We start from the raw sequence: 11,856 nt of genomic DNA on the forward strand, positions 1-11,856 counted from the left end.
TGTGTGTGTGAGTTACATATTAATATACAATAAATGAATCTTAGGTTCTATATGAAATCCCATTTTCTTGATCCTTTATAGATTACTTATAAAGCACATTGTTAGAATTGTAACACGGACAAGATAGAGCTCTCAACTTGAAATTTGATTAACTGAGAAACAAAGTTCAGATACTTTTGAGAATTTGTGTTCTTTTCTTGTGGCATGATCTACAGGGGAAATTAATTTTTAATATAATTATTAAATTCGGTATATTATCTCATTAAAATTTTTGAGAAATACAAACCAGTTGCCATTTCAGCAAAAGAACAAAACAATTTTTTAAAATCCTGTTATGTAACATTGACTCCTCATTTTTTCATTTTTTAGTGGCCTGTTGCTATGGAAATCTTCCCATACTATCTGTAGATATGAATCATACACTTGGTAGCACTACATCTGCAGTGCTGCAGTGAACCATATGGAAAATTTACTGCAGCCAAAGGAGGCAAGTAAAAACTCTCTCCACAGATGGAGTCAGCACTTCAAAGGTTGAGACAACTGTTCAATAGGTGACACTGCCTATTTCTTGGCAATACCCAAATTCAAAAGGGCATTTGTCCTAAAAGACTGGATACACAGGTCCTGAGCTGTCACTTGAAATGGGTAGGCAAAAGGGCTGCTGTGAATAGAGCTCTAATAGAAATCCTCAAGCCTAAACTGGCAGACACAGTCTCTACCTATCAGAGGTGTCTGATCTTCAATTAAATCCAGTTCATCACTAGTATTATAGACTGCTACTAGTTTATAAATTTGTAATTTTTTCCTTTAGCTCTTGAAAAGTATCATTGTTTGTTTCATAAGAATTATTTAACATGTGAAAGTTAAATGAATGGATAAATGGTAAATCATAAATTGGGAAGTTAATTCTTCATGTGTCTGGAGTTACAGTTGGTATGAGCAGATAATGGATCCAATTTGTAGACCAGCCATACATGCTACACCTTTATCTAACTATTTTACATATATTATTTGATTTTATTTTTTAACATTCCTACAAAACCATTATTAGCTCCATTTGACCGATAAAGACAATAAAATTTTTTAAAAATTGTATGTCTATCACTTATAGTTTGTAAAAGTGTTGTGAAGTTTGCATTTCATTCAGGTCGATCTGACCCTAATGCTTGTTTCATTGCCACAATTAAAAATTTCAATTTGAGAAGTGTCTGCATAGATCAAGTGTCAAGCTATGCTCTGGAGTCAGAGTGCCTGGATCCAAATTTTAGCTCTGTCTTTGATTATCCATGTAACTTCAGGTTATTTACTTAACTACTCTTTTGTTTTCTCACCTCTAAAATGGTAGTAATAAAAATACTCACCTAGGAGAATTCTTGAGAGAATTAAATGACCTGTTGCACAGGACCAAGTAAGTACCAAGTAAATCTCAATAGTATTATTACTATTGTATTCACTTATTTATTTTAAAATGTGGTATACTAGTTTGAGGTATATGAATATTGTGAACTGTTTTCCTTTTCTTTTAGGAAGCATGTTTACTAGGGCAGTAGTTCCTAAACTGGTTTCCAAGCTAGTAGCAGCATCACCAGCTAGGAATTTGTTAGAAAAGCAAATTATATGGAGCCAAAAGAGACCCTACATAGCCAAGACAATCCTAAGCAAAAAGCACAAAGCCAGAGGCATCATACTGATTTCAACCTACACTACAAGGCTACAGTAATCAATATAACATGGTACTGGTACAGAAACAGAGATATAGACCAATAGAACAGAACAGAGGCCTTGGAGGCAATGCCACACATCTACAACCATCTGATCTTTGACAAACCTGACAAAAACAAGCAATGGGGAAAGAATTCCCTGTTTAATAAATGATGTTGGGAAAACTGGTTAGTAATGTGCAGAAAGCAGAAACTGGAGCCCTTCCTGACACCTTACACTAAAACTGATTCCAGATGGATTAAAGATATAAACATAAGCCCTAACACCATAAAAATATTAGATGAAAATCTAGGCAAAACCATTCAGGACATAGGCACAGGCAAGGACTTCATGACTAAAACACCAAAACCATTGGCAACAAAAGCCAAAATAGACAAATGGGGCCTAATTTAACTCCAGAGCTTCTGTACAGCAAAAGAAACAATCATTAGAGTGAACCAGCAACCAAGAGGATGGGAAAAAAATTTTGCAATCTACCCATCTGACAAAGGGCTGATATCCAGAATCTACAAAGAACTAAAAAGATTTACAAGAAAAAAACAAACCCAAAAGTGGAAAAAAGATATGAATACTTTTCAAAAGAAGACATATATGAGGCCAAGAAACACATGAAAAAATACTCATCACTTCTTATTAAAAAATGCAAATCAAAACCACATTGAGATACCATCTCACACCAGTTAAAATGGCGATCATTAAAAAATCTGGAGACAACAGATGCTGGAGTGGATGTGGAGAAATAGGAACACTCTTACACTGTTGGTGGGAGTGTAAACTAGTTCAACCATTGTGGAAGACAGTGTGGTGCTTCCTCAAGGACCTAGAAATAGAAATTTCCTTTGAATCAGCAATCCCATTACTGGATATACACCCAAAGGATTATAAAGCATTCTCTTACAAAGACACATGCACATGCATGTTCATAGTGGCACTGTTCACAATAGCAAAGACCTGGAACCAACCCAAACGCCCATCGACGATACACTGAACAAGGAAAATGTGGCACATATAAACCATAGAATACTACACGGTCATAAAAAATGATGAGTTTGTGTCCTTTGTAGCAACATGGATGAATCTGGAAACCATCATTCTCAGCAAACTGACATAAGAACAGAAAATCAAACACTGCATGTTCTCACTCATAGGTGGGTGTTGAGCTATGAGAACACAGGAACACAGAGAGGGGAGCGTCACACACTTGGGTTTGTTGTGGGGGGCCAAGGGAGGTACAGTGGGGGGTTGGGGAGGTCAGGGAGGGATAACATGGGGAGAAATGTCAGATGTAGGTGACAGGGGAATAGAAGCAGCAAACCATATTGCCATGTGTGTACCTATGCGACAATCCTGCATGATCTGCACATGTACCCCAGAACCTAAAGTACAATTTAAAAAAGAAAAAAAAAAGAGTAATAAGTGGTATCATTATCCAGTTATTGAATAAAAAGCTTTCAAGCTTTCCCTAAAAAAAAAAAAGAAAGAAAGAAAATAAAATTATCAAGCCTTATCCCAGATCTACTGAATAAGAAACTCTGGAAATGGAGCTCCCAGCTATCTGCATTTTAAGAAGACCTTCAGGTGATTCTGACAAATACAAAGCTTGAGAAATAGTCTGAGATAAAAGATTCTATATCTTTCCTAATTTTACACAAGGACAACTGTGCCCAAAAGATGCTTTTAGAACCAATCCTGGGGCACTGTGATTTTTCTAGAATCAATTCTCATACTTCAAATGGATGTCGCAATCACTTTGTTCCTTTGAGCCCACCTAGTCACTAAGATTCTTGATTAATAGTTAATATTTTTGTCTTGACTTCATTCAAGATGATCAATTACTTCATAACAATATCCTCTTATATGGAATGAGATAAAACACTGTGATTATCAGAGCCATTAGAAGATACTACTGGAATTTCTTCAGAGTTGATGCTGACAGACCATTTGAAATGTCCCTAAAGGCAGACTAGTCTCTATTTCTGCATAAAAATAATAATAATTAATGAAGTCTTTCCAATTGAGAAATATGTGAACTTTTAAAGGCTTTATTTATCTTACGCTTTACACCATTTATTAAGGTTCGTAAGTAGAAAGTGACATACTAACAAGCTTTCAGAAAAGGCAGCTTCAATGCAGAAAGAAAGCTCATAAGAATGTATGTTAAACTGTTTCAATAAAAAAAAGAAGCATCATTTTATCAATATTTTAAAATGATACTGCTTAAATTATTTAAATTAGTTTTAACCTCCCTAAGTCTCTCCTTGACTACAAAACCTATAAAACTACAGGATTGTTTCAATTGATCTCTTAGGATTCTTCTAACTGTAAGAAAAAAGATGGTGCAATGAATACACTGAAAAGCGTCATTTACGTTGAGGAATGAAACGTTTAAATCCTTCAGGAGTCTTTCTAGAGTAGAACCAGCTCTGACTAGGTAAAAGTTTAAAAGTTTTGAGCAAGAATTTGTGAGATTTCTATAAAACTATCAATTTGTATGCCTTATAGCAGTTCCAGAAAGCTCTGGCATTTCATAGTTAGGTAGAAGCTCTTGATTTGAACAGCTGAAACATCTTAATTAGGTTGAAGGTGTTAGCTTACCTACCTAAATATTTTCATGTGATTTAAAGCTCTATTAATATTGCCTACCTCATAAAATTAATTTAAGGATGGCATAAGGTTACAACTGATAATAAATCTAATATTTGATCCATATAGAATCAAATAACAATACTGTTATTGTTCTAGCACAGTGGTCTTCAAACTTTGTATGTATTAGAATCATCTGGTACCTAGTAAAAATATAGATTCTTAGCTTTCATCCCAGAAACAAAGTGGGTCCTTCATATCTGCATTTCTGCAAGCTCTTAAGGTATTTAATATATGGAATATTTTGTGTATTATTAAGGGTTTTTCAGAAAAATAAAACCTACACAACATAGGATCTCTCTTTCTCTGTCTATACACACGCACAATGTATATGTATCTAGACCAAATTCCTTCACAATGGCAAAAGGATACTGATATATAGAGAGAGGGTTTTTTTTTTTTACCACCATGCATTAGTAGCATATAGCAGTGAGGAGAGAGAGAGATCCTATGTATCACATATATATGAGACAGAAAGGGAGATTGAAGAATCTCTCTGACTGAGGTGTGGTGGCGGGGCAGGGGGATGTATGTGTGCCTTCATTTTCTGGGTCAAGGAAAATGAACTAGGGCTTTTTATCTGCTTATTTTTCTCTACTTTCCCTGTCTTGGTTATCGACCTCCGGAAAAGGGAGAAAAAGTAATCTTAACCTTGAACATGCCCAGTTGATTTCACCCTGGAACTGGCACAGTTCTTTATCAACATACTGTACTATCTTAATGCCTGGGTAGAATATAAAAAGAACTTGGGAATCTTCTTTCTCCTTATCTCCTTCCAAAACTGATGCCTTGAAATGAATTCCTGTGAGGTTTCTCAAATGCTTATTTCTGCTGTTCTTATCAGAATGAAGGATATAAAATAGCATCTGCATTCTTTCAGAATTAGGGTCCCTCCCAGCAACGCAATTCACTTTATTCCGTCTCTTCATTGCTATATGCTACTAATGTGAGGTGGTAAAAACCCTATTTGGCCTGGGTCATAAGAGTCATTGGATCTTTCTTGATAAAAACAAGCACTTCTTGTTGTAAAATAACATCGTTCCTTTTCAGAGAATTTTTTTGGAACGTTGCATTTCAATTTGTCTCTCATTCATTAAAAAAAGGTGGAATCAGTATAACAGTTTCCATCTTCGACAGGCCAATTTAGAATTTATGATTGGCTGTATTTCTCTAATTTGTAAGGGATTAATTCACTGCTGACCTAAATTCCTTCACAGTGGCAAAAGGAGAATTGTTTCCAAGCAACCAGAAATTACTGACATGAGGATTCAGTCTTTCAGCGTTTTGCACAAAAGCCAAGAAATCTATTCTGCTGATCCGTTGAATGGAAGATACACGATGAGCAGTGTCAGACCTCTGCAAGACCAGAAAAGCTGCTTAAGAGTCAAGCATGCAGGCTGTGCCTGCAGTCAGGAATGTGCTTGTCTCGGCTGGGAAACCATCACACAGGAACCCATTTACTAAGAAATCCCAAAAAACTCTTCATATAATTCAGATTGAATGTTAACAACAGGTGTACAAACCCTATTTCCTCAACCAAAACATGTGACTACATGTCTCCTTCAGCCTTAGAAGCTGAAATTGTGTTTATTTTTTTATAGCCTGAATTGTTATGTATTTATAGAGCCAATAAAATGAAAGTGGGCTCAGCCCAGTGTTCAACACAGCTTCAGAGGTGATTTAATCATCAGTTATAGAGGAGTGAGATTGGCCTAAGGGCAATCAGAGCATCCCCAAGAATGACAAGGAAAGTTTTGTATTTAGCAAAAGAAAAAGAGACTTTAAAAAAAGAATGTCACTGAGCAGGTCAAATCTATTCATTTTGGATGAAATGAAGTTATTTGCCCAAGGTCAATGGTGGTAAAGTGGAGATACTGATTCCTAAAAACGTCCAATTTTTCTCTACTTCACAGTGAACAGCATCTTAACCTAATTCAAGTTCTCTACCAACCTCCAGGCTCCTAGTATGACCTCTGGCAAAGCTGGAGCCAGATGGATCTGAATTTCCGCAAGGATACAAAGTATATTCGTTGGGTAAGTGAAATAAACAACAGAAATTCAGATGGCTCATTAAAATCACTACCTGAAAAAGCTACTATTTGAAATTGTACACATTTCATTTTCTCCCCAATTTCAATCACTTTTCGACCATAAAATACCACCAGCGAATTTCTTATATTTTTCTAACTCTTATGTACTTCATGTATAAAATGTGAGTAATATTTATTTAAAAGAAGTTGCTAGATTTTTTTAAATGATAAATGTAATCCCTGGTGACTTTTTCTTTCCCCTGGAATTGAAAAAGCAACAAAATAAAAGGCTCAATGAAGACAACTACAATGAGGGAACAATTATGAAGAGAGAAGAGGAAAAATAAATGTTCACAGTGCACCTGAGACCAGCAGCCTCTAAAAGATTCTACAGCAAAGAAAGTAGATAAAGGAGTAAACATTCCAAATAGAGGTTCTGGAAGCAAAAGAGGTACGGACCGTAATGTGGTCCTTAAAAATAGGATTGGAAACCAGGGCTGAAGAGGGAAGAAGAGGTCAACTGTGTAGATATTTTATGTTCATGAATTTGTTACAGGTAGTTAGATAGGCATGAACGTGGTACCACAATTATGACACTGTCTTTCTAACAATGATAATTCTGCAGCTGGCGCCAGGGCACCCTGGAGAGACAATCTCCTGATGTTCCAACTATTAACATTCAAGTGTAAACCGAATGCAAATGCCAGGGAGAAGAAACTTCCTGGGACGCCCTCTAAGAAGAAAAAAAATGGTGAGGTGTGACTTCCAGGGACACTCCACTAGAAAAAGCTTGAGATGGGCATGTGAACAAATTCGCAGACACGCTGCGTGTACTCAGTTCCCAAGAGTAAGGAGGGCACTGCCCATGCAGGAAGCCCACCCTAAGGGAAAAACATGGGAAAGAGGAGAGCCTGTAACGTCCTAGGATCAGCGTTAAATGCTCTTTTTAACGTTAAACACTCTCTTTAATGTTCTCTTTAAACATTCGGGTACCCACACGTGTTTCTTCAAGCGATTTTCCTTTCTTTGCTGTACACTAAAGCATTTTTAAAATAAACTTCCACTCTTACACTAAAACTCGCCTCAGTCTCTGCTGCCTTATGACTCTCAGTTGAATTCTTTCTCCTGAGGCAAGAATTGAAGGTGCTGCAGACCTGTACGGAAACCCTGCTGGTAACTCAGAGTAACTCGGATATACCTCCCACCAGTAACAAATTTGTTGTTTTTTTGTTTTGTTTTGTTTTTTTCTCTATTCAGTGTTGTGCTGTTGAAAATTTTAAGCAGGTAGGTATATGATCCTATTTACATTTCAGAAAGAAAGATTTATGAGTAAACTCTATTTGCTATCCACATGTATGCTAATAGAACTTTGCCCTTACCACAGTGAAAAGAATATAACCACAGGTTTACAGAATTATTAACAACAAAATCACACCCATTTAGGACTAGTTTTTCTTCACTTTTTTGATTACTGGCTAACTTTAAATATTTGCTCCATATTCTTTTTATTTTTTTACTGTATATCATGTATACGACATTTTTAATAACACAGAATAATAGGGATTATTGGTACACACAAAAAGGATGAATCTTAAAATAATTATCTTTAATGAAAGAAGCCAAAGACAAGTTCATACTGTACGATTCCGTTTTATAAAAACTCTAGGACTTAGACATGGTGGTGCGTGCCTGTAGTCCCCACTACTCAGGAAGCTGAGAGGAGATCACTTACGCCCAGGAGTTCAAGTCAAGCTTGGGCAACATAGTAAGGCCCCATCTCAAAATAAAAATAATAAAAATCTAGATAACTGAAGCAAGTTTATAGTGACAGAGGTGTCTGGGGATATTTTCAGTATAAAATAGAAAAATAGAAAAAAAAAAAAAAAAGAGAGTAAAGTCTACTTTCCCCTTAAATCTCCTCTGTATCTATATGATAATAGAGAATCTAATTCCTTCAGAAATTTTGAAGTATTGTTAGAAAAATGTTTCCCTTCCTCTTTTTACATGTTTGAGAACTGACAGATAGTGAAATATATACAATTTAAGAGTAGCTTATTCAGACAGCAATTTCAATTAATATCTCAATATTTTTTATTACTTTTAAATTCAAAAGAGATATAATATGTTGAAACTGGATAAATCTAATATCTTTTCTAGGTTATAAAGAATAGGAAAGAACTTCAAAAAAGGAACTACTAGCATGATAATCAAAGCTATTTTATTTTCTAGATTTAATGTCCTCCAAATTGTTAAGCAGAAAGCAGAACTTGAGGATAAAATGACAGAATAAAATTACCTTGGTGAATAAACCATTAACCTTCCCAAAACTTATTTTTTTCAGAGCTTTCGACTGTAAGTAATTTCTGCTTCCTCTAATTATTCTTTTAAAAATAGAAGTACTATCTTTGGGATTCAGACAATGGAAAGGCTGCCCAGGTTGAGTAACGATGTTCTAGCTTTTCCCATGTGAATGTCTGCCTTGATTTAGTATTTTAAGTCCAGATTCATATCAGTTCTTCCTCAGGCTACACAAAGTGGTGAAAAGCAGAAGTCAGAGACCATGACTTACCTTTGTGTCGCTGGAAGTACGATTTGGCAGCACCCCAGACTGCAGCCCTGGCAAGATAAAGAAAAAGTTTCCTGTCTATCACACTTGAAAGTCTTTTTTCACATCCAGGACAAGGCATGTAGATTCTTTTGTAGTCTGGGCAAATCAGCAGTTGTGCCATCTTTTGTTAGGATTTCTTGGCAAATCTTTCATATCATTTCTTTCAAAACTTCTGTATCCTTATATTTTAGATGTGGCTCTTATAAAAAAACATGTAGCTGAATTTTATTCTTGTTTTATCCAACTTGGCAATGTTTTTTTATTTAATTAGATCATTTACTTCATTTGTTTTAAATGAAATTACTTACATATGTGGATTTAAATCTAGGATTTTATTATGTGCTTTCTGTCTGTCAGGCCAACTCTATGTTCCTTTTCCTCTCTCATATTTCCCTATATTAAATTGATTATTTTTGGTAATTCTACAGAACTACTTTTACCCTTGGGATATTTGTAGATCCAGTAAAGACAGCCAGCATATGTAGCTGTGCTCTGTGCTGTGTTTTTTCCAGCTATAAAGAACAAAGCACTAAGCCCGTCAAAGTCTGGAACTCTGCTAAAATAATCCACTTTAATCTGGGACTTAGGGATGTCCTATAAGTAAATTACTCCTTGTACTAGGTCATCTGTGTTGTGTGGAAAATTTTAAACTTTAAACTTGTTTGTATTGGCATTTTGGAGTTTTGAAGAAAGTGTTTTCTATACATCAGCAGTCCCGAATCTTTTTGGCACTAGAGACTGGTTTTGTGGAAGACAATTTTTCCATGGACTTTTGTGGGGGATGGTTTTGGGATGAAATTGTTCCAACTTAAATCATCAGATGTTAGATTTTCCTAAGAACCATGAAACTTATATCTCTGGCATGCGCAGTTCACAATAGGATTTTCACTCCTATAGGAATCTAATACCTCTACTGATCTGACAGGAGATGGAGCTCAGGCAGTAATGCTCATTTGCCACTCACCTCCTGCTATGCAGCCTGGTTCCCAACAGGCATGAACTGATATCAGTCTAGACCCAGGATTTCATTTGTGTCAAATATCTAGCCAGCCACTAGGGGAAGTGGAATACCTGACTAAATGTCTTATAAGAATTCAGGACTGAAAATATCTCACTGTTAGTAGTAAACTCTTCATTCACTTGTTTTCTCTTTAAGTCTTTGATAAACTCAGTGCATCTCTGATTAATAAACAATAAAATGCTTATTGTCTTGATTTAAATATTTTACCTTACTCTGCCCATTATAAATATTTTTTTCAGTTATATCTGGTATTTTAAAATTTCAAAAATTAAAACAAAAAATTAATACAAATGAAACAGGAAACAAATGTTTAGGATTTTTTTCCCTGATTTCTTGATATAAGAGCATGTTTCTATGGTCTGAATGTTTATAGGCCCCCAAAATTCCTATGCTGAACCAGATATTCCCAATGTAATAGTATTGGAGAATGGTGCCTCTGAGAGATGATTAAGTTGTGAAGAGCTCTGTCCTTATTATTAAGAGTAATGCCCTCAGAGAGCTATTTTACCACATGAGGATGCAGTAAGAAGGTACCATCTGTGAAACAAAACAGGCCCTCACCAGACACTGAATCTGCTAGTGGCTTGATCTTGGATTTCTTAGCTTCTAGAACTATAAAAGATAAGTTTCTGCCATTTACAAGCCATGAAGTTTGTGGTATTTTTTTAGAACAGCCTGAATGGACTAAGCCACATGTCATGAAGTTTCTGTTTTTTAAGAGAAGATCCTGTTAAAAAAATATATTCACCACTCTCTAAGAATTTATCAGTTATCACACTTTAATTTTTTGTTTACTTGCTCTGATGATTAATTTTATATGTCAACTTGGCTAGGCTACTGTACCCATTTTTTTTTAATCAAACATCAGTCTAGATGTTACTGTGATGGTTATATTTTTAGATTTGAATAACATTTCAATTAGTAGACATTGAGTAAATTATCTCCAATAATGTGGATAGGTCTCATTAAACCAGTTGAAAGCTTTAAGAGAAACAGACTGAGATCCCTAAGAAAGAAGAAATTCTACTTCTAGACTGCCTTTTGACATGAGCCGCAGCATCAACTCTTTCTTGGGTCTCTATCCTGGGGCTCCATCCTGCTAGTCTACCCCGCAGATTTAAGACTATCCTATCCCTACAAATGTATAAGCCAATTCCTATATATACAGAGGATTATATGTGTATGTATGTGTATGTGTATATACATATTTATACACATACACATATACATACATGTATAGTATATGTGTGTATGTGTGTATATACACGTACATGAATGTATGAGATACATGTATGTATATAGTGAAGGGTATATGTATATACACACACGTATACATACATGTATCATGAGAGACGTAGTTGCATAATGAAGGATATGCATGTATATATACACACACATACCTACATAAATGTATGAGAGATATATGTATGTGTATAATGTTTATTTTCCTTTGGGCATATACCCAGTAATGGGATTGCTGGATCAAATGGTAGTTATGTTTTATATTCTTTGAGAAATCTCTGAACTATTTTCCACAGTGACTAATTTACATTCCTACCAACAGTGTACAAGCCCCATTAACATCTGGTTTTTTGTGGTTTTTTTTTTGGTTTTTTGTTTTTACTTTTTAATAGTAGCCAATCTGACTGGTGTAAGATGGTATCTCATTGTGGTTTTGATTTACATTTCACTGATGATTAGTGATTTGAAGAATTTTTTTCTACATTAATTGGCTGAAAGTATGTCTGAAAGTGTCTGTTTTTGTCCTTGGTCCATTTTTTAAAGAGGTTGTTTATTTTTCACTTGTTAATTTAAGTTCCTTATAGATTCTG

At 35.3% G+C, this 11,856-nt stretch overlaps 1 long non-coding RNA gene across 1 annotated transcript in view; it reads right to left on the bottom strand.

Annotated features, from left to right (window-relative positions):
* The window catches only part of LOC141584736 (uncharacterized), a 142,374-nt gene extending 133,363 nt beyond the window's left edge, over positions 1-9,011 (bottom strand). Inside the window, exon 1 of the long non-coding RNA XR_012517942.1 lies at positions 8,965-9,011. This is a non-coding gene — a long non-coding RNA (uncharacterized LOC141584736). The remainder of the gene's footprint in view (positions 1-8,964) is intronic.
* Between the last annotated feature and the right edge of the window lie 2,845 nt (positions 9,012-11,856).

This window comes from Saimiri boliviensis, chromosome 6, assembly GCF_048565385.1.
Source record: "Saimiri boliviensis isolate mSaiBol1 chromosome 6, mSaiBol1.pri, whole genome shotgun sequence".
Lineage (NCBI taxonomy): Eukaryota > Metazoa > Chordata > Mammalia > Primates > Cebidae > Saimiri > Saimiri boliviensis.